Source organism: Lepus europaeus, chromosome 9 (genome assembly GCF_033115175.1).
Source record: "Lepus europaeus isolate LE1 chromosome 9, mLepTim1.pri, whole genome shotgun sequence".
In the NCBI taxonomy this organism is placed as follows: domain Eukaryota; kingdom Metazoa; phylum Chordata; class Mammalia; order Lagomorpha; family Leporidae; genus Lepus; species Lepus europaeus.
In genome coordinates, this window is record NC_084835.1 from 125,598,621 (window position 1) to 125,624,622 (window position 26,002).

At 55.6% G+C, this 26,002-nt stretch overlaps 1 protein-coding gene across 5 annotated transcripts in view; it reads left to right on the forward strand.

Annotated features, from left to right (window-relative positions):
• Nucleotides 1-18,097: 18,097 nt before the first annotated feature.
• ADNP2 (ADNP homeobox 2) overlaps nt 18,098-26,002 on the forward strand; it is a 38,289-nt gene continuing 30,384 nt past the window's right edge. Inside the window, exons 1-3 of one of the 5 annotated variants that reach the window (XM_062201842.1) lie at nt 18,105-18,153; nt 20,230-20,404; nt 24,197-24,304. The gene's annotated coding sequence lies outside the window, so the exon portion shown is untranslated. Of the gene's footprint in view, nt 18,154-18,790; nt 20,405-24,196; nt 24,305-26,002 lie in introns of those variants that run through there. The other 4 variants (XM_062201844.1, XM_062201841.1, XM_062201845.1 and 1 more) reach the window with 4 other exon arrangements.

A 26,002-nucleotide genomic window follows, 5' to 3' on the forward strand; every position in this document is an offset into this window, starting at 1 on the left:
CCACTGCAACATTGTTGAGAATTCACTGCAACAGGAAAGGACTCCTTAGGTTTGACCACGAGGTGGTAAAGACACTGCACACACATGAAGGCAAAAGAAGTTAATGTGTTATGTTGAGGGGAGGGAAGCGGACCCCGTGGATCTCAGGAATGGGAGTTGTACATGGCTGTGGACCAGTGGCCTCTTGGTGCAAGGCCTTACCATCCTGGCCTAAGGGATGGAACCCTCTTCCTCCTCCAAGACGCAGTAGGACTGAAATGCTCCAGGAGAAGGTTCCCCCACGACCCCACGTGGCCTCATCAGCCTGTTCTCACTGCTCGTTCTGCTTCCCTCTCAGTCGTCCTCTTCACAGAGGTAAGTACTGTTGGGGCCCAGCAGTTCTGAGTTCAATGCCCAATGAGATGTAACAATGCTCCATTACTGAAAGGGGATGTTAACCTAGTGAGCGCTGTGGCTCACTAGGTTAATGCTCCGCCTGCAGCACTGGCATCCCATATGGGCACTGGGTTCTAGTCCCGGTTGCTCCTCTTCCAGTCCAGCTCTCTGCTGTGGCCGGGAGGGCAGTGAAGGATGGCCCAAGTGCTTGGGCCCTGCACCCACATGGGAGACCAGGAGGAAGCACCCGGCTCCTAGCTTTGGATCGGCGCAGCGCCTGCTGTGGCGGCCATTTGGGGAGTGAACCAACGGAAGGAAGACCTTTCTCTCTGTCTCTCTCACTGTCTGTAACTCTGTCAAATAAAATAATAAAAAAGAAATTAAAAAACATACTACTATTCAATCAATGAGCAGAGAAAAATCGCCAAGGGAACTAGAAAATACTTTGAGACGAATGAAAACAAAGTACAGCATAAAGCCAAAACTCATGAGAGAGACTTGGAAGGAAGCAGACAGCTGTTAGCACTGCATGAAGAAGGAAGGACGAGTTCATATCCACTTAACTTTGGACTTGGGAGCTAGAGACAAGAGCAAACTGCTTAAACCCAAAGCCAGCAAAGGGAAGGAACCGATGACCAGACGAGGTGAACGAAAGACAATAGAAAAACAACAATGCACATAGCTAAGTTGTTTTTGAAAAGATAAAGTGGACAAACTTAGCTAGAGTGAGAGCAGAGTGGGTGCTGGCAGACGAGAGGCTGCTCCCCCCTGCCTGACAGAGGCCTGAAGCTCGGGAGAGACGGCCGTGAGCAGTTGTGTACCACGTGTCGACCACGTGAATTACCAGTGTGACACAGGAGGAAACAGAAAGCCTCAGTAGACCTATCACAAGCTCTGGAGAGACGGCCGTGAGCAGTTGTGTACCACGTGTCAACCATGTGAATTACCAGTGTGACAACAGGAGGAAACAGAAAGCCTCAGTAGACCTATCACAAGCTCTGGAGAGACGGCCGTGAGCAGTTGTGTACCACGTGTCAACCATGTGAATTACCAGTGTGACAACAGGAGGAAACAGAAAGCCTCAGTAGACCTATCACAAGCTCTGGAGAGATGGCCGTGAGCAGTTGTGTACCACGTATCGACCACGTGAATTACCAGTGTGACAACAGGAGGAAACAGAAAGCCTCAGTAGACCTATCATAAGTACAATGCATCAATCTTCTCACAGCAAAGCCAGGGCCAAACCCTAACCCCAGTCCCATCAAACTCTCAGAAAGTAGCAGAGGTGGGAACACTTCCTAGCACATCAGTGAGACAAAAGTCAACAACACCACAAAAAAAAACCAACCAACCAACCAAACAAACAAAACACAGACCAGCCTTTCTCCTTCCTTCCTTCCTTCCTTCCTTCCTTCCTTCCTTCCTTCCTTCCTTCCTTCCTTCTTCCTTCCTTCTCTCTCTCTCTCTCTCTCTCTCTTTCTTTCTTCCACAGGCAGAGTGGACAGTGAGAGAGAGAGACAGAGAGAAAGGTCTTCCTTTTTCTGTTGGTTCACCACCCCCCCATGGCCACTGTGGCTGGCATACTGTGCTGATCCAAAGCCAGGAGCCAGGTGCTTCCTCCTGGTCTCCCATGGGTTGCAGGGCCCAAGCACTCGGGCCATCCTCCACTGCCTGGGCCACAGCAGAGAGCTGGACTGGAAGAGGAGCAACCGGGACAGAATCTGGCGCCCCAACTAGGACTAGAACCCGGGACTAGAGGATTAGCCTATTGAGCTGTGGCACCGGCCCCAGCATTTCTTTCTTTTTTTTTAAATGCATTATTTTTAATTTTATTTTTATTTTTATTTTATTTTATTTTGACAGGCAGAGTTAGACAGTGAGAGAGAGAGAGAGACAGAAAGAAAGGACTTCCTTTTTCCATTGGTTCACCCCCAAATGGCAGCTATAGCCGGCCCGATCCGAAGCCAGGAGCCAGGTGCCTCTTCTGGTCTCCCATGCGGGTGCAGGGCCCAAGGACCTGGGCCATCCTCCACTGCACTCCCAGGCCACAGCAAAGAGCTGGACTGGAAGAGGAACAACTGGGACAGAATCCGGCGCCCCGACTGGGACTAGAACCCAGGGTGCCAGCGTCGCAGGCAGAGGATTAGCCTAGTGAGCTGCGGTGCCAGCCCCCAGCGAATATAATGTACTGGCGCTGGCGCTGTGGCACAGCAGGTAAAGCCACCACCTGCAGTGCCGGCTTCCCATATGGGCACTGGTTCGGGTCCCAGATGCTCCACTTCTGATCTAGCTTCTTGCTGTGGCCTGGGAGAGCAGTGGAAGTTGGCCCAGGTTCTTGGGGCCCTGCACCTATGTGGGAGACCCAGAAGAAGCTCCTGGCTCCTGCTTTGGATCAGCGCAGCTCCGGCCATTGCGGCCACTGGGGAGTGAACCAGCGGATGGAAGACCGCCCCCTCCCCCCACGCCTCTCCTCTCTCTTTGTAACTGTGACTTTCAAATAAAATAATAAATCTTAAAAAAAGAAAGAAAGAAAATGTACTAGTTCCCTAGAACTCCCTAGAGTTGCAGTAACAAAACACACTTAAAAGAAATTCCCTTTTCATAGATGGGAGACCAGAAGTCCCAAGCCAAGGTGTTGCAAAGCTGGGCCCCCTCAGAAGTTCCGAGGGCCCCTCCATGGCTCTTCTCAGCTTCTATAGTATTGTTTTCTAAAAGATCTCTTCCCACTCCTAGAGGTGCCAGCAGGCTCTGGTTCTGCCTCCATCTCCATATGATGGCCTCCCTGTCTCTGATGTTCTTGCCTTTTTTTTTTTTAGATTTATTTTGGGGCTGGAGCTGAGGCACAATGGGTTAACCCACAGCCTGCAGCACCAGCATCCCACATGAGCACCAGTTTGAGTCCCGGCTGCTGCACTTCTGATCCAGCTCCCTGCTAATGCACCTGGGAAAGCAGCAGAAGATGGCCCAAATCTTTGGGCCCTACACCCACATAGGAGACCCAGAGGAAGCTCCTGGCTCCTAGCTTTGGCTTGACCTAGCCCTAGCTATTGCGATCATTTGCGGAGTGAACCAGCCAATGGAAGATCTCTCTCTCTCTCTCTCTCTCTCTCTCTCCCTCCCTCCCTCCCTCCGTAACTAAATTCCAGATAAATCTTCAAAAATAATAAAATTTCAAAAATAATATCTAGGTACAGAGTTAACCAAGAAGGTGAAAGACTTGAGTGCTGAAAACTACAAAACATGGAAAGAATTTAAAGGCCTAAATAAATGGAAAGACATCCTGTGTTCACAGAGTGGAAGACCATATTTTTAAAGTGGCAGCACTCTTCACATGCTCCACATATTCAATTCCACCCCTATAAAATTTCCAATGATCTTTTTTGCAGAACTGGAAAGACTGATACCAGTTTAATATAGAATTTTGAGGGGCCCTAAGTGACCAGAAACATTGAAAAGGAAATGTAAGGTGGGCATGTGGCATAGCAGCTGAGTTAGCACTCGAGGTGCCTGCATTTCACCTTGCCTGGTCCAGGTCCCAGCTCCACTCCTGATCCAGCCTCCTGCGATTGCCCTCCCTGGGAGGCAGCAGGTGGTGGCTCAAGTACTTGGGTCCCTGCCACCCAAGTGGAAGGCCTGGATTGAGACCCAGGGTCCTGGCTTCAGCCTGGTCCAATCCTGGCTAGAGTTGGCATTTAGGGAGTAAACCGTGGATGGAAGATCTCTGGGGGCTGCCATTGTAGCATAGCAAGTAAAACCACCACCTGCAATACCAGCATCCCATATGGGCGCCGGCTTGAGTTCCAGCTGCTCCATTTTTGTTCCAGCATCCTGCTAATCGCCTGAGAAAAGTGGTGGAAGATGGCCCAGATGCTTGGGCCCTTGCCCCCACGTGGGAGACCCAGAGGAAGCTCCTGGCTCCTGGCTTTGGCCCAGCTTCAGCTGTTATGGCCTTTTGGGAAGTGAACCAATGAAATGAAGATTTCTCTGTCTGTCTTTCCCTGTCTCTCTGTAACTCTTGACTTTCAAATAAATAAAACAAATCTTTAAGAAAAACCTGTGTTTCTGTGTGTCTCTCTCTCCTTAAAATGCAATGAAAAGAAATACTTTAAAAGCAAAACAAAATTGGAAGACCACACTTCCTGATTTCAAAACCTCCTGCAAACTTGAGTAACCATGCAACGTGGTTCTGGCATATGGCACAACATGATAGAAACGAGAGGTCAGAATAAACCCACACTTTTGTGGCCCAGGGCACCGAGCCCATCCAGTGCAAGAAGGAAAAGTCTCTCCAAGTGATAGTGGACAGTTGATATCCACATGTAAAATAAAGCTAACTCTACCTCACTACACAAACATAAATTAATTCAGAATGGGTCACCTAACTATAAGAGCCGAAGTGAAGCAATCGTAGGGTAAAACATGGACATAACTCCCTATGACCTTAGATTTGGCAATGCATTCTTAGTTTTGACACAAAAAAAATGAACAATAGAATATTTTAAATAAATTTGTCTTTAAACAGGAAAATTTTGCACATCAAAGGACATTATCAAGAAAGTAAACAATTGGAGAAATATTTGCAAAGGATATGTTAATAATGTTAATATCAACAATATATAAAGAACTCATAAAATGGAACAACAAAAGAACAGCCCAATTTAAAAATGGCGAAGAATTGGGACCGGCCCTGGCTAAAGGAAGAGACACACACCACCAGGAAGTGGATGGAGAGGAATCAAACATCCCTTCGAGTCAAGACCACAGTGGGCTACTTCACACCCATGAGAGTGAGATAGCAAACCACGCAGTGCACAGGGCGCAGGGACATGGGCACCCGTGTACTGCGGCTGCTCTGGCAAACAGCTCGGTGGCCCCAGGGCTAGCCTCGGGTGGGTGCCACACTGGAGGGCCTGCTCAGCCCTGCGCCCCCACTCCTGACCCAGCTCCCTGCCAACGCAGCCCCTGCCAGGTGGTGATGCTGGCTCAGTAACTGGTTTCCGGCCACCCGAGCGGGAGGCCTGGACTGAATTCTGGTTCCTGTTGTGGGCCTTTGGGAAGCAACCAGAAGATGGGGACCTTCCTGTCTCTCAAATAAATTTTAGGAAAAAAATTTTTTTTCTTTTTTTTTTTTCTTTTTTTTTTTAATTTTTTGACAGGCAGAGTGGACAGTGAGAGAGAGACAGAGAGAAAGGTCTTCCTTTTGCCGTTGGTTCACCCTCCAATGGCCGCCGCGGTAGCGCGCTGCGGCCGGCGCACCGCGCTGATCCGAAGCCAGGAGCCACGTGCTTCTCCTGGTCTCCCACGGGGTGCAGGGCCCAAGCACTTGGGCCATCCTCCACTGCACTCCCGGGCCACAGCAGAGAGCCGGCCTGGAAGAGGGGCAACCGGGACAGGATCGGTGCCCCGACCGGGACTAGAACCCGGTGTGCCGGCACCGCAAGGCGGAGGTTAGGAAAAAATTTTTAAAAATTCAAACACAGAATGACAGTGTGATCCAGCAGTTCCATGCATAGGCACAGACACACAGGTTGCAAAACGGAAACAGGTATCCTCACGGAAACCTGCACATGAGTGTTTATCTTTTTTTTCAAAGATTTATTATTTTTTTGAAAGTTACACAGAAGAGAGGCAGAGAGAGAGAGAGGTCTTCCATCCACTGGTTCACTCCCCACATGGCCGCAACAGCTGTAGCTACGCCAATCCAAAGCCAGGAGCCAGGAGCTTCTTCCAGGTCTCCCACATGGGTGCAGGGGCCCAAGGACTTGGACCATCCTCTACTGCTTTCCCAGGCCACAGCAGAGAGCTGGATCGGAAGTGGAGCAGCCGGGACTCAAACTGGTGCCCATATGGGAAGCCAACACTGAAGGTGGCAGCTTTACCCGCTAGCCACAGCGCTGGCCCCTTGAATGTTTACCTTAGCATTGTGATGGTGATTATTCCAAAATGTGGAAACAACCAAATGGTCATCAATGAATGGGTCAGTTGCATGTAACATGACAGACATATTTATGTGTGTGATCGAATATTACTCCGCGATAAAGAGGAATTAATTCAGGGCAGGTTTTGTGGCAGTGGATCAGTCCACTGCTTGCAGACCAGCATCTCCTGTCAGGGCGCTGGTTTACGTGCAGGCTGCTCTGGTCTGATGCAGCTCCCTACTGACGTCCGGGAAAGCAAGCTGGCCCGCGCACTCGGGCCCCTGCACCCACGTGGGAGATCTGGACAGAGCTCCAGGCTCCTGCCCCAGCTGTCCTTCTGGGGAGTGAACCTGGGGAGATAAGGTCTCCATCTCTTTGTTTCTCTTCCTTTCAAACTAACAATTTTTTTAAAATTTTTATTTATTTGACAGGTAGTTACAGACAGTGAGAGAGAGAGACAGAGAGAGAGGTCTTCCTTCCGTTGGTTCACTCCCCAAATGGCCGCTATGGCCGGCGCTGTGCCGACCCGAAGCCAGGAGCCAGGTGCTTCCTCCTGGTCTCCCATGTGGGTGCAGGGGCCCAAGGACCTGGGCCATCCTCCACTGCACTCCCGGGCCACAGCAGAGAGCTGGACTGGAAGAGAAGCAACCGGGACTAGAACCCAGTGCCCATATGGGATGCTGGCACCACAGGCGGAGGATTAACCTAGTGCGCCACAGCCCCGGCCCCATCAAAGCAATACATTTTTTTTTTTTAATTAAGTCCAGATTCCTTCGATAGCTTGGATGAACTTTAAAGACATAATGCCGCTCGGTGCCGCAGCTCAATAGGCTAATCCTTCTGCAGCGCTGGCACACCGGGTTCTAGTCCCAGTTGGGGCGCCAGATTCTGTCCCGGTTGCCCCTTTTCCAGGCCAGCTCTCTGCTATGGCCCGGGAGTGCAGTGGAGGATGGCCCAGGTCCTTGGGCTCTGCACCGGCATGGAAGACCAGGAGAAGCACGTGGCTCCTGGCTTCGGATCAGCGCGGTGCACCGGCCACAGCGGCCATTGGGGGGTGAACCAACAGCAAAAAGGAAGACCTTTCTCTCTGTCTCTCTCTCTCACTATCCACTCTGTCAAAAAAAAAAAAAAAAAGACATAATGCCAAATTTAAGTAGCCACAGAAGATCACGTGGTGTAGAGTTGAGAGAGGGTGGGTATCTGTCAGGGAGCAGGGGGAGGGGCGGGAGGGGCTGTGGGGGCAGGAGGTGCTGTGGGGGGCGGGAGGGGTTGTGGGAGGGGCTGTGGGGGCGGGAGGGGCTGTGGGGGGTTGGAAGGGCTGTGGGGGGCAGGAGGGGCTGTGGCAGAGGGAGGGGTTGTGGGGGCAGGAGGTGCTGTGGGGGGCAGGAGGGGCTGTGGGAGGGGCTGTGGGAGGCGGGAGGGGCTGTGGGAGGTGGGAGGGGCTGTGGGAGGGGCTGTGGGGGGCGGGAGGGGCTGTGGGAGGTGGGAGAGGCTGTGGGAGGGGCTGTGGGGGGCAGGAGGGGCTGTGGGGAGGGGCTGTGGCAGAGGGAGGGGCTTTGGGGGGCAGGAGGGGCTGTGGGAGGGGCTGTGGGGGGCAGGAGGGGCTGTGGGGAGGGGCTGTGGCAGAGGGAGGGGCTGTGGGGGGCAGGAGGGGCTGTGGGAGGGGCTGTGGGGGCGGGAGGCGCTGTGCGGCAGAGGGAGGGGTTTGTGGGGGGCAGGCGGGTCTGGGGTGCTCCTGTTGACTCTGGGGAGTGGACGCGCTGAGCGGGGCACTGTGGTTTGTCCTGGGACTTACGGACTTCGGCTCGGTAAAACGTTGGCACGAGGACGCACGTCTGCGCCCGTCCTCCAGGGTTGCCGCCCCAGACGTCGCTTTATCTCCGAACGCCGCCCCAGGCACCGGCGCCCCCTCGCTCTCCGCAGCTCTCCAGCCGGACGCTGCCCGCGCCTGGTTCTGGAGGCGAGGTTCGCCGCGGCGGCTGCGCGGCTGGCCGCCCTGGTGCCCCGGTGTTCCGGGCGCCTGGCCGTCCACACCTCTCACTGCGCTGTTCTGCCCCGGTGCAGACGGTCCTGGAAGCCGTCCCTTGTGTCCCGGTGTCGCGGCAGCGGCGCCCCCTGGCGGCCACCCGGGGCGGCCACTGTCGCGGGAGCCCGGAGCCGCTTGACTGACAGCTGTGACTGACAGCTCAGGTCAAAAGCTGGATGTTGTGGCTGACGGTGATCAGATCACGGGGTCCGCCTCGGCGGTCCGCGGGGTCCCAGCGGCGGGCGAGGGTCCTGGGCCCGGAAGGAGTGGCCGCGGTGCCCAGCGCCCCGTCTCAGCGAGCAGACCCCTGCCTGGGGCCTCTTGGGAGCAGAGCCCTGGTCAGGCACAGAGCCTTCGCGGGGGCATCGCCGGTCACCGGGTTCGCGGCTCCTGTGCCCTCTGCTTCCCAAGCACCGGTCAGGCCGAGGCGGAAGGGACGCGCTGTGTCCGGAAGGAGCCTGGGCCTGGGGAAGCCGCGGGGAGGGGGTGCCTCCTGCACGGGGAGCCGCGGGGTGCGCCGCGAGGAGGGGTCGCGGGGAGGGGGAGCCGCGGGGAGGGGGTGCTTCGTGCCCCGCACGGGGGCGCCGCGAACAGGAGGCACCGTGCCCGCACGCTTGGCTGCTGCTGCTTTGCGGTGCCTTGGCCCCTTGCTCCACACTCGCGTCTCCTGCACCACGCAGGGCTGCAAGGCCAGTCTACCCAGGAAATTACCTAAGCTGCGGCTCTAACACCGGCTGGGATCACAAGCAGGAGAGTGATGGGAACGGACAGCGCGAGCCCCAACCTGAGACCAAGCGTCCACGCAGCCCCGCCAGCAGTCCATCTTTGCCAAGGGCAGTTCAGCTCATCAGTGGCTGCACTGGAAACATTTGGGCAAAATTGCTCATTTGAGAGATTCTTTAGAGAAAAAAGGAGATAAGATCTCTCAGACCCAAATAGGTGGCAGTTTTAACCAGTATGCAGAAGCCTCCAAATGAAATTCTGAACAAAAGGAAAAACTTGACAAACTTAGCCACACCCAGCCAGGTCTGTCGGTGGTGATTCCTCACCAGCTCCCACTCTGCCCATTCCTCAATCAACTCCCTGCCCACTCCCCCTTCCCCGCCCCCATGTCAGTTACCTATAGATGCCAAGACAGCAACAGGCCACTGTGACCTCCCACCCAAGCTGAATTAATGATGGTAGTCAAGGATTTCCCTAAACCCAAATTCAGCCAGTGACTCCATAGAATTTAGGGTTCTTTGGATCGGCATGGCCCAGGGCGACCTGAGCAGTGTGGCAGAGCTCAGGTACCAGGTCCTGGGAGGCAGGAGCTGACTGGACGTCCCGGGGGCGGGGGGCTGCCGGAGCCAGCGCTGCACAGTAGCCTTGCGGGGTCAGAGAAGTGGCTCAAAATCTCCTGAAAGTCACGGGAACACGTCCAGTAAGACTGGCTGGACCACGGTCCGTCACTAAAGCAGGCACACGTCGGGGACAGACTGGGAGCCAGAGAAGGTGTTGGGTGCTGATGGCCGCCCAGTCCCAGCTGTGTCCCAGGCTCTGTCCTGGCTCTGTCGTGGGCCTGGCTGTGGCCGCCCAGTTCCAGCTCTGTTGCAGGCCTGGCGATGGCTCCGTCCCAGCCCTGTCCCAGGACTGGTGGTAGCTCCATCCTGGCTCTGTTGCAGGCCTGGCGATGACTCCGTCCCGGCTCTTTTGCGGGCCTGGCGATGCTCTGTCCCAGCTCTGTCGCAGGCCTGGTGATGGCTCCGTCCCGGCTCTGTCCCAGGACTGGTGGTAGCTCCATCCTGGCTCTGTCGCAGGCCTGGCGATGACTCCGTCCCGGCTCTTTCGCGGACCTGGCGCGATGCTCTGTCCCAGCTCTGTCCCGGGCCTGGTGATGGCTCCGTCTTGGCTCTGTCGCGGGCCTGGCGATGCTCTGTCCCAGCTCTGTCCCAGGCCTGGCGATGGCTCCGTCTTGGCTCTGTCGCGGGCCTGGCGATGCTCTGTCCCGGCTCTGTCCCGGGCCTGGCGGTGTCTCCTTCCCTGCTCTGTCGCGGGCTTGAGCTGGGGTGGAGGAAGCTGGCCCTGCAGCTGAAGGCAGCACCTGGCAGAGTCTGCGAGAGGGGCTTGGAACCAAGACAAGACGGGGCCCAGATCAACTGTGGCCCCGCAACTCAGCCCCCCAGCCGCTCGCCACGAGAACTGGGGGACGGGCAGAGGGGCCCTGGAGGAAAGGGGAGCTCCTCGACTCAGGCTGGCGAGTGAGCCAGCCCCGGGGTCCTCACTGGTGCTCTGTGACAGCAGGGCCAACTGCTGCAGGGCACCTGTGGGGGACACAGGACACACAGCTCCCTCCTCCAGAACCCAGGAGGAGCTTGGCCCTGACCGGGGAGAGCCACAGATGCCACCACCAAGGGCGACCCGTGGAGGAGACCCTCTAAGCTGTCATCTCCACTTCCCCAGGCCCCTGTGAAGCCAGAAGCAAGGCAGGGACACACGCCCACGGCCGAGGGCCCTGTGTCCGGAGGCCTCAGAGCTGGCACTGAGCTGCTGTCCTGCCAGGGAGGACGTGAAACGCACAGGCCTTAGGGCCCCGCAGAGCTGCCGCTCTTGCTTCCTCGGCAGCCGATCCGGTGCCTCCGCTCGCCTGCAGGTCCAGCAGCCTCTCGGGCTCCGTGAAGCCACCTCCCGCCTAGATTTCCCGATTCAGTTCTGACACAATACACAATACATAGACGGAGAACAAAGGAGCCTGTGAAAAGGTCCCTTTTATCATATCTCAGTCTTGGCAGAAGAAGGAACGTGAGGTTTCAAGGGTAAATTACCACTTTACCAAAGCGCTGTCCCTCACTGAGGGCCCGCCTGCCCAAGGGCAAGTGCCGTCTGCTGTTGGGCTGAAGACCACCCGGCCCCGTCCTGGACCCGTGCAGTGACGACTGAGGGCCCCCAGGTCTTGGGAACTGGCCGAGTCCTCGGCGGAGACCCTGTGCTCTGGGAGCCCACCATGAGTAGCCCTGGTCGGGCCTGAGGGTCCCTGGCTTCTGCCACCACAGCACTGCGCCTTGTCTGTGGTAGGACACTGCACAAGTCCTTCCTGAGAACTGTCCCAAGCCCTGTCCCTTAGGACAGCCTCGTCCTCTACCCAGGAGGAGACGCTGCCCAGCAAGAGCCCACCCACCCTGTGCTGCTCCCAGGAAGGCACCAGATTCTGCACCTTCTGGGAAGAGATTTGTTTCAAGCTTGTAAGGAGATGGGGGGCAGGACAAGACCCCAACCTGTCTCCCTACTCAGAAAGGGAGTTGGACCTCGTAGCCTTAGGGCAAAGGGTAGCTGGGTGGAGCTGAGAGAGCGCAGTGCTGGTGGAAGAAGGGTGGTGGGTCCCTGAGCACACGCACAAAAGTCCTTGCTCTGGGGCTGGCAGTGTGGCACAGTGGCCTGCGCCTCCACCTGTGATGCTGGCATCACATATCAGAGCAACAGAAGCCTGGCTTCCGAGCCAGCTCCCTGCTAACGCCCTGGGAAAGCAGGGGAGGATGGTCCGAGAACTTGGGTCCTTGCCACCTGCATGGGAGACCCAGATGAAGCTCCTGGATCCTGGCTTTGGCCTGCTCCAGACCTGGCTGTTGCATCAGATGGAATTCTGTCTGTCTGTCTGTCTCTCTGCCCTCTACCTTTCAAATAAATATTTTAAGACAAAAGCAAACTAAACAAAAACAGTTCCTGCGTTACATGGGCTGAGTGTGCCATCTTCACATGAACATGAACGCCGGTTCTCTCCTCAGTCTGAGTGGCACCTTGCAGACTGCAGCCTCAGGTCTGGCTGCAGCTGGTTCCGTGTGGGAGTACCAGGGCCCTAAAGAGGCAGCACAGCAGGTAGGTAGCAAAGACAGCTACTGTGGGCTGCAGGAATGTCAGCAGCTGGGGGAAGCTCGGCTTGGCGGGGGGGGGGGGGGGGGGAGGCTGTGGGGGAAGCTCGGCTTGGCGGGGGGGGGGAAGCTCTGGGGGAAGCTCGGCTTGGCGGGGGTGGGGAGGCTCTGGGGGAAGCTCGGCTTGGCGGGGGGGGGCTCTGGGGGAAGCTTGGCTTGGCGGGGGGGGCTCTGGGGGAAGCTTGGCTTGGCGGGGGGGGGGCTCTGGGGGAAGCTTGGCTTGGCGGGGGGAGGCTCTGGGGGAAGCTCGGCTTGGCGGGGGGGGGGAGGCTCTGGGGGAAGCTCGGCTTGGCGGGGGGGGGAGGCTCTGGGGGAAGCTCGGCTTGGCGGGGGGGGGAGGCTCTGGGGGAAGCTCAGCTTGGCGTGGGGGGGCTCTGGGGGAAGCTCGGCTTGGCGTGGGGGGGGAGGCTGTGGGGGAAGCTCGGCTTGGCGGGGGGGGGGAGGCTCTGGGGGAAGCTCGGCTTGGCGTGGGGGGGGCTCTGGGGGAAGCTCGGCTTGGCAGGGGGAGGGGCTCTGGGGAAGCTCGGCTTGGCGTGGGGGGGGCTCTGGGGGAAGCTCGGCTTGGCGTGGGGGGGGCTCTGGGGGAAGCTCGGCTTGGCGTGGGGAGGAAGGCTCCGGTCCTCAGCCTCACAAGGTTTCCTCCTGTCCGGTGCTGAAAACGCCCTGGGGGCCGGCACTGTGGCGCAGCGGGTTGAAGCCCTGGCCTGAAGCTCCTGGCTCCTGGCTTCGGATCAGCGCACTCCAACTGTTGTGGCCAACTGGGGAGTGAACCAGCGGATGGAAGACCTCTCTCTCTCTCTCTCTCTCTCTCTCTGTAACTCTTTCAAATAAATAAAATAAATCTTTTTTGACAGGCAGAGTTAGAGAGTGAGAGAGAGAGAGAGAGACAGAGAGAAAGGTCTTCTTTTTGCCGTTGGTTCACCCCCCAAATAGCTGCCATGGCTGATGCACCGCGCTGATCCGAAGCCAGGAGCCAGGTGCTTCCTCCTGGTCTCCCATGCGGGTGCAGGGCCTAAGCACTTGGGCCATCCTCCACTGCCTTCCTGGGCCACAGCAGAGAGCTGGCCTGGAAGAGGGGCAACCAGGACAGAATCCGGCGCCCCAACTGGTACTAGAACCCGGGGTGCCAGCGCCGCAGGTGGAGGATTAGCCAAGTGAGCCGCGGCGTCGGCCTTAAAATAAATCTTTAAAAATAAAAAAGAAAGAAAAGAAAACATCCCAGGGCTCCTGCGAGCCAGCAGCAGTAGAACACAGACTCATCCCAGCAGCCGGTTGGCCTCTGCCAGGCCCTGCACCTCCCAGCACCACCGCTGACCGCTGGCAGCCTCTCTCCGGCCACCGTGCTCCGTGCCCAGGAGGCAGATGCGCGGAGACTCCCGTGGCGGCACACACAGGGGAGCTGGGGAGCTGGCAGGTGTGCTCTCCTTAGGGCTACCCCCCGCCCCGGACAAACAGCTGCCTGGTGGCTGGAGCTTCTCCACCAAAACCAAGCGTGCACATGCCTGCAGGGGCTGGTGTGCTCATGGGTGGCACATGTGTGGCTCTGTGGAACACACATCTGATTCCTGGCATACGGCTCCTAAAGCCCCTGGAGCCCCCAGGATGAGGGTCTGTCTGTGCCCTGAAGAGACCAGGTGCTGGGAACGCAGCCCCACCCCCAGCCGCGGGAAGGGGCTGGGGGCCTGGTGGATCCTCAGGCTTCCATAAGAGCTGACAGGACAATGTCGGGATTCCCGGGCAGTGGACGCGAGCAGTTCTCACAGGGGCCCCGGGGCCTTCCAGGGAGTCTGGCCTGCGCCTGCCTTGCCCCTGGGGTCTGTCTGCACCCCCTGCAGGATCCTTCCTAATCCGCCGGTGAGCAGCCCCCCAGCAGACAGAGGGAAACCGACTGGCCCAGAAGAGCCCCCAGCCTGGGACCTGACGCAGTCCAGGTGGACGGCTGGAGCGAGTCGGAGGAGGCCCAGATGGGGTCCACTGCAGCCCTCATAGACTTCCTGCTGGCCAGGGTCACAGGGTCTTCTGTGTTGACTGTGGCGAGAAGTAAGCAGCAACAACAACACACTTAGGTTCCTTCCTTGGCTGTGCCAGCATGACTCTGGGGGCACTTTGGACATGAAGGACACCCACCAACCGTGCACAGGTCAGGAAGCGCTCGGCCATATCCTGCTGCCCGGCCGTGGTGAAGGTGCAGCCTTGCCGGAGGAGTGGTGCCGAGCCCCGCGGGAAGCGGTTTCTCGAGGTTGTGACCCTAACCCGTGCTAGGAGCGCATCCCCGGGAGGGCTCAGAACAAGGAGAAGGGGGAGCCCGGCCGTGCTGCTCACCGTGCCAACCTGGCTGCCTTCCAGAAGCCTGCCTGGCGCCACCACACGACCACCAGCTGGTTTTCTGGGTGAAGCCACTCATCGTGGTGCAGTTTGTAACCATCTTACTCAGCCATCTTCCAGTTCAATTACTTTCAGGCCATAAGTCATAACCTGTCAACAACATGATAACGGAAAGATCGGCAGCCATGGAGCGTGGCTGGGAGCGAGGCCTCCGGGGCACCGAGCAGCATGAGGAGGGGTCCCTGCAGCTCCCCCCTCCATCGAGTCATCGCGTCCATTCTCAGGAGGCCTGAAGCGTTTCCTTGCCAAAACGCTGTGGCTTCACGGTTGCAGAGAGTCTGCTTACTTGGTGTTTCCAAGCTGGGACAGCCCAGCTCTTGTGCGTCCAAGACACACATGGGGTTGTGCACGAACTCTGCAGGGTGCCGCCTCTTGCCCAAAGCCACCCTGCTCTCGCCAACCAGGACAGTGGAGAGCATGAAAGAGGGGAGACTCGGCAGTGCTGTGCTCCTCTGGCCAGAAGCACTGCCCAGCCCTCTGCCTAAGCAGTTCCGTCGCTCAAGGACCACCTGCCCAGGAACTGCTCTTACAGACTGAACGTGGTGTCTCCCCAAAATTCATACGTCAGAATCTTTTTTTAAAAAAATTTATTTATTTATTTGAAAGGCAGAGTTAGAGAGAGAGGGGGAGACACACACACAGAAAGAAAGAGAGAGAGGTCTTCCATCCACTGGTTGGCTCCCCAAGTGGTGAAAATGGCCAGAGCTGGGCTGGTCTGAAGCCAGGAGCCAGAAGCTTCTGGGTCTCCCACGCGGGTGCAGGGGCCCAAGCACTTGGCCATCCTCCACTGCTTTCCCAGGCCATTAGTGGGGAGCTGGATCAGCAGTGGAGCAGCTGGGACTCAAACTGGCACCCATGTGGGATGCCAGCATTGCCGGTAGTGGCTTTACCCTCTGTGCCACAGCACCAGCCCTCAGACAACGATTTCTGACCCATGACCTCTGCAGCCATCAGCACACAGTGGTCAGGACTGGCTCAATGAATTCTTGTCTCGCAGGCGTCTTTCTCCCCATACCACCCGACACCCAACCTCCAACTCAGGACCAACTGGAGAAAGTCAGGTGCATCCCTGAGCCAGAGTGCTCCTCAGACAGAGGCTCCCGTGTGGAGTCGGCAACAGAGCTCTCCACTTGCCCTCCCTGCTGTGGCCCCAGCCATGCTCGCAGACTGGCATCAGCTCTGCCCTGGGCAGCTCCAGCCATCTCCCAGCTCTCTGCCTTCTGTAGTCACCACCTTTCCCCCAGGACCACAGGACAGCCTAGCAGGCTTCCAGGTACAAGTTCACCCCTGTGGGCTTCCTGGGGCCTTCCACAGACCAAAGCGGCCCCTCGCTGGCCCGGGCCCCCCGCTGGATCCTGCTGTGTGGGACCTGTGCTTCAGCTGCCCTCCTGACCATGTCGTGACCGGCAGGGCTGCACACTGCCAGGGGTGCCCCACCTCTCCCCGCGCTGCTCAGCCAGGGCCTGCCTACCCTCTGACCCAGGCCATTGCTGCTTTCCAACTGCAGATTTGGAGCAGGCTTCTGGGCCACAGGCACGGGCACAGCTCTCCTTCCTCAGGAGCACGGGGGTGTGGGGCAGGCTCATGCTGTGGGAGTTTCAAATGGAGCTGCCAAACTGGCAGTCAGGAAAAAACAGCACAGAACAAAACAGCTAAGAGGTGGAGATGCTGGTTTGGAAGGGGAGTGCTGAGGTCTGAGTCTCCAGTTGAGAACAAGGGAGAACACGCCGAGCAAACGTGGAAGCTGCAGGATCTCCAGTCCCCAGGATGGGCCGTGGCAGACAGGAAGCGGGTGGTGACTGTGTGCTGAGTGGTGAGAAAGCAGGAGGGACCCTGGGGGCCCTCCTTCCGAGGCTGGGCTGCGGGAGGGGCACTGGTGGGGGCTGAGGACCTCGTGGGTCATGGTCGGAGAGGACAAAGAGCAAGGAGGTGTCGGGAGAGACAGGCTGCAGGGCAGGCGAGGACCCCGGCTGTGGCTGTCCCCTCCCAGGAGTGTGCGGGTGGGAGTGACAGCACCGCGGTGAGTGCGGTGAAGCCCAGGATGTGGGCACTGTGGCCTTCCCTGTGAGAAACGTGGCAGGCTCACCACAGAGCACGTCTGTGGGTCCAGGGGACGCTGGACGCTGGAGGCATAGCTTCACCCGACTGGTCACTTCTCAAGGGAGATGTTGAGGGCTGTCATAGCCATTACCACTGCGACTCACAATCACATTAAATCGTAATTTACAAGGGAACGGGAAGGGCGAACTCTCCTGTGTCGTTCTGTAAGTCACTTCAGTGCAGCCCAAGACAACTCACAAGTTACAGACGTGTGTCTGTTAGGAAGACATCAGTAGGGAAAGGCTGTGGGGCCGTGGGGGATGCACAGGGAGCTGCGCACAGGGCCACGGCTCGGGGGGTGCGTGACTCAGCCTGGGCACAAGGCCCCAGGACCTGCAGGTCACACGGGGTGTGTTTGGGCTGGGAGATGGAGGGTGCCCACTTCCTTTCCGTGGTGAGCAAAGTGGCCGCGGTCAGGGACCTCCAACAGGTGGGAAAGCCTGCTCTCCTCTCTTAACCCCAGGCCTCCCGAGGGCCGCCGCAGCCTCCTCACAGAGATTCCGCGGGCCGGCCTACTGGTTCAATGGACGAAGACCCTTTCACTCATTTTGAGAATATAGTATTATCTCTATACAGCATTTAAGCATCTGGGCAAAAGTGAACTTTTACAGAGTTTATACAAACGTATGTAATTTACCTTCTCTCTACACGTTATTTCGGGCTTACTTAAAAAATCAGAAATCCCAAATAAAAGATGTGGCACGAATTACCTTAGAAAAAAGCCTACGAAGTCAGGAGACCCTACCAGTCGGTCCACCAAGCTATGTCCATCATGGGTACACTTGTCCAAGTTATGATACCAAAGTTCTATTCTCCAATGGCAAAGTAGCATTCTCTCAGCTGGTTTCTGATTGGCTCTGAGATGAGGGCGGGGTTACAGTCCTAGGGCTCCACCCCCATTCCATGTAAATGAAGTCAAAGCTCTGGTGAGCCCACGTGATTGATCACATGGTGGACGACACTCTCCCCACCCCCTTTGATGACGTCATCACCAACTCAAACTCTCGTGAGAGTTTGCACAGCTGTGTTGAGAGGGTAGCTGGACTGTTCACTGTGCCAGGAGTGGGGTCCAATGGAGGGGTCTCCCAACAGGGGACCCCCACTCTCACTCCAGAGCCTCAGGTCCACCCATGGCCAGGGGCCCAGAGGGGCCTGTGGGAAGTGCCCAGGGGTCCCCAAGCATACTCTGCTCCCATTGGCTGGCTGAGCCTCCATGCAAATGAGGGCCGACGTCACTTCCTGAGGCAAATCGAGCGCCATTTTCTCTTTCTGGCCGCGCTGGGAGGAGGGGACGGGCCGCGCCAGGGGTGGGCTCGCGCTGAGGCGGGGGTCCCGCCGCGCGCGCGCGAGGCGCGGGGTCGGCCCCGCGGGACGCGGCAGGAGGCGGAGGGCGCAGGCGAGAGGCGGCGGGGGACGCGGCGCTCCGCGGGCGAGGAGCCGAGCGGTGAGTACGGCCCCCGCCCGGCCCGCGCGGCGACGCCCCCGGCCCGCCCCGTCCACACCCGCCGCCCGCGGCCCACCCCGCCGCCCACGCCCGCCGCCCACGGCCCACGCCCGCCGCCCGCGGCCGCCTCAGGAACCCCGGGACGTTCTCCGGGCGTGGGGTTCGCGGCCCGAACGGCGCCCGTCGTCCCCCGACGCGCCCCGGCCCGCCCCGCCCGCGGTCACGTGGGACGGCAGGGCCGGGAGGGGCGGGGGCCGGGCCGGGGAGGGGCGCGGCGGGGCCGGGGAGGGGCGCGGCGGGGCCGGGGGCGGGGGCCGGGGCCGGGGCCGGGGGCGGCGGGGCCGGGGCCGGGGGCGCGGCGGGGCCGGGGGCAGCGGGGCCGGGCCGGGGCCGGGGCCGGGGCGGCCCAGGGCGCCCCTGCGCGGCGACCCCCGGAACGCCCGGCCCGGGGCCTGGGTGAGACGGCGCGGCGCTGCCCGGGAGCGAGGGGGCCGCTGCGCCTCTGCCCTCGCCGCTGGCGTTGAGGGGAGTCTGTTTGCAGGGTTTCTGCGGGCGTTTGGCTTTGGAACGTGGACAAGTGCAACCGCCGGGCCAGCTGGTGCGCGGCGTCGGTGATGGAGCGCTGTCGAGGCTGGCTACGTTTGGACGGGCGGAGTGTCGCCGCCCGCCGAGCGGGCAGCGGGCGCGCAGGTCCCGCGGCAGTGCTCGCGGGTCTGCGAGGGTTAGCCAGGGCGCGGAGCCCGGGAGGGCTTGGGTGTGCACAGGGCCTGGGTAAGGAGCGGGCGTTGTGCCTTGCTGGAAGCAGGTAACGGTGTGACTGCGCCGGAGACTGGGCCGTGCGCGGGTGCTGATAGGCGGGTCAGAGGTGAGGCTGGGCAGCCCCGAGCCGTGCTCCTCGGTGTGGAGGAGATGGCGGTCTGTGTGGAGAGGTTGTCCTGTGGCCGTCTGGTGAGGGGTGGCGTAGACGGTCCGGTAGCAGTGGGGGGTGAGGGCACTCGCGGTAAGAGTCTTAGCTGGGGCTGGGCCAGGCCTGAGCCCGGAGCCGGGAGCTTTGTCCAGGTCTCCCACGTGGGTGGCAGGGCCCGAGCACGTGGGCCTTTTTACAGAAGTTGTGTTTCGCAGTAATGAGGACATTGGCCTCGCTTTGTTGCGGCGAGGTCGTGGCAGACGTGCAGCGTGTCCGCGGGGTCACTCACGGATGCGCCGTGCGGAAGCTGCGGGCTGAGCCCAGAGAGACGAAGTCATGTTTTGAAGATGATGCAGCTGGTAGTGAATGGTGGCGCTGCTTGACACGCAGGCTTGCGGCTCCAAAACCCTGGTGGCACCTTGTGCTGTGCTGCCTCTCGGGTGAAATCCCTGTAGAATGTAGATTACACAGTAACTAAAAAGAAAGTTCTGTGGCTTGAAAAGTATTAATACCTGATTTTTTTTCCGTAAACGATCACAATACTAAAAGAACAGAGGAAACCATTAAGTACTCCTCTGGGAAATAATTTGTTGTGCATGTCAGTGGAATTTTGTGGTAGTTCTATGTCCTCCACAAAATTGGAAATTAAAGGTAATTTGGTGTGAACTGAGGTGTATGGGCTGGTGCGTGGTATGGAAACACAGATTCTGCGTAGTGCTAAGGATGATGGAGAGCAGTATCTGTAGAGTGTCTACCCACTGGGTGTTTTGTGTGGAATCTTGTGTCTTAGAATGGATGAGCCTTGATAAGGTCTCAGAATGGATCAGAGAATAAGGTGTCCTATTTTGCGATAGATGAAGTGTGGATAAAAGGGAGCCTTCTTTCCCTAAAGTGATTGGCAGGAGACCAGGGATCTTGAAAGAATTGTTGAGGATATGAAACTTACTTGACTTACCTATGTTTTAGTTTTTGTTACCCTCAGGTGGCTTCCCTAAAACAGTAAGCAAAGTGCTTAAATACAAAGGAAAAATAATAAAAAGGTATTTGTGTGCTCATTTGAGGGGGCACAGTAACAATTAGGAAGGAATTGGAGCACTTAAGTTTGAGAATGAAAAGTTCCTCTCTGAATCTGAGAAAAGACTGACCCGTACCTTGGCCCCAATTCCAAGCCTTGAACGAGTTGCTACAGAACCCGCTCAGGCCTTGTGCCGTCAGTGACCGCCTCGTCTCAGTGGCTCCGAGCTCGTGAGATCAGCCAACCCCCGAACACTCCTGCTGCGGAAGGCCGAGCAATCCTGGTGCTGCGTGCTTTTCTCCCAGCCCGGAACAGGATTGGCTTTTGCTGTAAGTTGAGACTGTTCCTTGCAAGTCCTCACTTTAGCTTCCCTGTTTCAGGTACGTGTGGATGATGGCCTTTGCTTGGACAGTTCTGTTCTAACAGCTGGTTCTTACAGAAAGAACCCCAGGATAGGAGGGTCGTGGGGCTTTGAGGAAATGAAAGCAGAGCTGACAGACGGAGTAGAAAGCAGCAGCAGATGTTTGCGAGCATTGCTGTCACCAGAGGAGCCAGTCTGGGCTTGAACGGAACCTGTGTTTGGTTTGTGGAAGTGCATCAGGAGGTTGTCGGCAGTACTTCTGTGAGAGTACACTTTTGAAGGCCAGAACCCAATTCAGTGCATTTTATTTGTAAACATCATTTTTTACTTGCTGTGATTTTTGTATCCCCAGTTCCACAATCCTTGCCAAGCCCAAGATACATTTTTCACATAACTTGTCTGAGAAGAAACTGAGTCACTCCAAAGCCACGTCTCAAAAACTTCAGATTTCCTTGTAACCTCTGGAGATTCCTTGCTGTTGTTAATCCTCCTTCCCCTCACCCCCATTTTGATATGAGCCCACCTTTGTGGTCTGACTTAACTTTGAATTATCACTAAATATGTTTAGGCCTCTCCTGTACTTCACATTTGTTTTTGTTTTTTAAGTTTATTTATTCAAAAGTTTATTTGTTTATTCAAAAGGCTGAGTTACAGAGAGAGAAGGAGAGGCAGATCTATCTGCTGGTTCACGGTTCTCTACCCAAATGTCCACAATGGCTAGGTCTGGGCCAGGCCAAACCAGGAGGCAGGAGCTTCCTCTGAGTCCCCCACATGGGTGGGTGGCCGGGGCCCAACCACTTGGGCCACCTTCTGCTGCTTTCTCAGGCTCTGAGCAGGGAGCAGGATTGGAAGTGGAGCCGCCAGGATTCGAACCAGCACCCATACAGGATGCCTGTGTCTGAGCGCTGGCTTATCCCACTGCACCACAGTGTGGCCCCACCTCATGTGTTCTTTGATGCTGATCTGTTCACCCCGCTATGTCAGGCTTTAGCCGTCTTAGCCTCCATAGCCTTTCCCTCCTGTAACCTCCCTGGCACTTGTACAAGTGACACCTTCCCTTCGTTTCTGATTGCCTTTATGTATGGAGCCGTAACATCACTCCTGCCCTGGAGTTGAGTCCAGTGGGGGAATAGGTCCTGTAAGTGAGTAATTGAAACACAAGTGAGAGGAATCTGAGCTGGTTACGGTGCAGCTTCCTAGGAGTGTTCCCTGCCCTTGGGTGAGGGTTGCAGAGGGAGATGTAGAAGTGGAGTTGTTGACTCAAATTACCCTTAACACCTTGGAAGGTATTGCCAGATTGGCATCTAAACGTGTAGAAGTCATAGTTTTCATTGTCATTGCTGCTGAATGTTATCTTGATAGTAAAAAATTGGTATTTATTATTATTTTACTTGGCATTTCCTTAATTATTAAGTAACCAAAGTGTTTGTCACTTGAATTTGACTAATAGTTTTTTTTTTTAGTTTTTTATATGTATTTTTTTTTAAGGTTTACTTATTTATTTGAAAGGCAGAATTAGAGAGAGGTAGAGACAGAGAGGTCTTCCATCTGCTGGTTCACTTCCCAAATGGCTGCAACAATCGGGGCTGGGCCAGGCCAAAGCCAGGAGCCAGCAGCTTCCTCCAGGTCTCCCACCTGGGTGCAGGGGCCCAGCCGTCCCTCCGCTGCTTTCCCAGGCCATAGCAGAGAGCTGGATCAGAAGTGCAGTAGTTGGGGGGACTTGAACCGGGGCCCATATGGGATGCCAGCTTCACAGGCGGTGGCTCTACCTGCTATGCCATGGTGCAAACCCTTTTTTTTCTTTAGTTTTTAAAGATTATACAATAAAGTTTTTTGAAATGGTTGCACGTTTTTAAAAGGTTATAAATAACAAAGAACCTTTTCCCCTGAATCTTTGAGAGTAAACTGCCAAATAAGGTGCCATACTACTCAAAATACAGACTTGTCTTGAACATTGTCAGCATCCTCCCAATAAACCTGTCCATTTATTGACTTGTTCTCCCTCCCAGCCAACCACTAATCTGCCGTCTTTTTCTGTAGATTTCTGTTTCCTGCACATGTAAATGGAATCAGATGAGAACATTCTCCTGTATACCCATATGAAAACCATAAAACTCAGGAAATCAGTACATTGTTAAATCTAATCTCATACCCCTTTCACATTTTGCCAGTTGTTTTAATAGCATCTTGTGTAGTAGAAGGATCTAGTTAAGAATGGCACGTTGTACTCAGTTGTCTTTAGTTTGTTCCGGTCTGGATAGTTCCTTTGGTTTTCCTTCCATTCATGTATTTGTGTGTATGCATATGTGTGTATATTCGTAATGTATAATTCACTGAAGAGTTGTGCAATAGTCACTGCTGTAGTTTGAACATGATTTGGCCCCAAACTCATGCAAACCTCTGAACCTCAAAGTTAGAAGTTAATGGTAGGCTGGCACCACGGCTCAATAGGCTAATCCTCCGCCTGTGGCGCCGGCACACTGGGTTCTAGTCCCGGTCAGGGCACTGGATTCTGTCCCGGTTGCCCCTCTTCCAGGCCAGCTCTCTGCTGTGGCCCAGGAAGGCAGTGGAGGATGGCCCAAGTCCTTGGGCCCTGCACCCCAGGGGATACCAGGAGAAGCACCTGGCTCCTGGCTTTGGATCAGCGCGGTGTGCCGGCCACAGCGTGCTGGCTTTGGCGGCCATTGGAGGGTGTAACCAGCAGCAAAAGGAAGACCTTTCTCTCTGTCTCTCTCTCCCACTGTCCACTCTTCCTGTCAAGAAAAAAAAGTTAATGGTGTTAAGGGGCAGAAATGGAATCCAGGGAAGGCATTGAGCAGGTGGGACCTGGTGAGATGTGCGTGGGCCAGGGGGGCTGCCCTCAGAGAGGTTACTCTCACAGAGGGTCAGAAAAGCCTGAGTCAGGCCTGGGCCTGGCTTCATCAGGTGTCCCTTCCTCTGCAAGTGCTCTTTCATTGACATCTGCTGTCCTCACCAGCCAGCCAGTGGGGCTACCGGATCTTGGACTTGAACTTGAACCTACAAAACTGTGAGCTAAATAAACCTTTTCACTCTATAAAGTTAGATGTTTCATTGTAGTAACAAAAAACTAACACAACCAAAATCCAATATTAGAACATTGTTAGCATTCTCCCAATAAGCCTGTCCATTTATTTACCTATTCTCACTCCCAGCCAACCGCTAATCTACCTTATTTTTCTGTGGATTTCTGTTTCCTGCACGTGTAAATGGAATCAGACAATATGAAGATTTCTGCATCTGGATTTTTATTTAGAATGTTGTAGCATCAGTGTTTGTTTACTTTTTGTTGCCAAATAGTAGTATTCTATTGTACGGATGTACCGTATTCTGTTCACTATTTGTTGGACATATCGGATTATTTCCATCTTTCCACATTTTGGTTATTATAAACAGTACTATCTTGTATGATTTTGACTTCTGAATATTGTAAGCCAGTTATTCTGTACAGTGTCTCAATTTGGCTTTGTCTACCAGATTTGTGTGTCAGACTTCTGTGAAATGTCTTTTTACTTTGGTTACTAATAAATGTTTGTGGGCAAGTACTTATAAGCCACATGCATACCCTAATATTGATCAACTCAATTTATTTAAATATGTGTATCAATATGGACTTAAGTTTATAGTCCAATGGGCTAGATTCCACTTACTATTGCTGTGTACCCAGCCACCCCCAAACTTGAGCGTTCTGTGGGTCAGATACTCAGGCAGGGAACTGAGATGGCTTACTTCTGTTCTGCAGTGTCAGCCCTCATCCAGGACAGCTCTGAGACAGGCGGCTCACAGCTAGAGCCCTCCAGAGGTACCTTCTCTCAGTGCTGGTGGGAAGTTCAAGAGGAGGAGCTCTAAGGTAACCCCACTTTTGGGGGAGGAATATCCGAAGAGCATATAGATGGGAGATAATGTCGTATGCATCTTTGGAAAACTGTCTGCCACAGGTTATAATCTGTTGTCCTCATGATTTCTTTGATGCTCACATTGTCCCGTGTTTCCCTGTGGGAATCTATTGAAGCTCTTTTCTTTTCTTTCTTTGTTAAATATATATTTTATTTATTTGAAAGATTTACAGAGAGAGAGAGAGACAGAGGGCCACCATCTGGTTCACCCCGTAAATGGCAGCAGTGGATAGAGCTGGGCCAATCCGAAGCCAGGAACCAGGAGCTTCTTCTGGGTCTCCCATGTGGGTGCAGAGGCCCAAGGACTTGGGCCATCTTCCGCTGCTTTCCCAGGCAAATTAGCAGGGGGCTGGAGCAGAGTGGAGCAGCCATGGCGCACACGTGGGATGCCAGCACTGTGGGCTGGGGCTTTAACCTGCTGGCCCAGAAGCTGTTTTCTTTTATCCCTTTGTGTCTCATTTGTCGAGCAATAGCCTTATTTTCTAGAACAGATGTTCTGGGCTCATCCTTTAAGATTTATTTATTTGAAAGAGTTACAGTGAAAGAGAGACAGATCTTTCATTCTGGTTCACTCCCCAATGGCTGTAATTGCTGCCAGGCCAAAGCTGGAATCTTGGAACTCCATCCAGGTTACTGCTGTGGGTGCAGAGGCTCAAGCACTTGGGCCATTAACAAGGAGCTGCATCAGGGCTTGGACTGGTACGCATGGGATGCTAGCATTGCAGGCGTCAGCTTAACCTGCTGCACCATGACGCCAGCCCCACTGTGGTTCTTTTTAATGAATTTTCATTTAGAAATCAGGATTTTGATACCAGGTGTGCCCACCGCTACTGGAATGTGTAACTGCTCAGGCTGTCAGCGGATAGGGCTATGGAATATATGTAAGGCTTGAGGCAGGGTGAGGGGACATCCTTAGAAAATCTGTGGGGCATGAAATTAAAAGATGTTTATTTTGGTGCAAGAAAATTTTAAAATCATTTGTAACTGATTAACACAAATTTTTCACAAATGTTTTGAAGTTCTCCTGGCTGTATGTACAAACATACTGTCTCTTGTACATTTTTTTTTTTTTTTTGACAGGCAGAGTTGGACAGAGAGAGAGAGACAGAGAGAAAGGTCTTCTTTCTGTTGGTTCATCCCCCAAATAGCTGCCACGGCCAGCACGCTGCGCTGATCCGAAGCCAGGAGCCAGGCATTTCCTCCTGGTCTCACATGCAGGTGCAGGGCCCAAGCACTTGGGCCATCCTCCACTGCCCTCCCGGGCCACAGCAGAGAGCTGGACTGGAAGAGGAGCAACCGGGACTACTACCTGGCACCCCAACCGGGACTAGAACCTGGGGTGCTGGTGCTGCAGGCAGAGGATTAGCCTAGTGAGCCGCAGTGCCAGCCTTGTACATTTTTTTTAAAAGATTATTTATTTGAGAGGCAGAGTTACAGTGAGGGGGAAATATCTTCCATCCGCTGGTTCACTCCCCAAATTGCCACAGTAGCTGGAGCTGGACCGATCCGAAGCCAGGAGGGGCTTCTTCCTTTCCACATGGGTGCAGGGGCCGAGTACCTGAGCCATCTTCCACTGTTTTTTCCAGGCCATAGCAGAGAGCTGGATGGGAAGTGGAGCAGCCGAGACTTAAACTGGCACCCATAGGGGATGA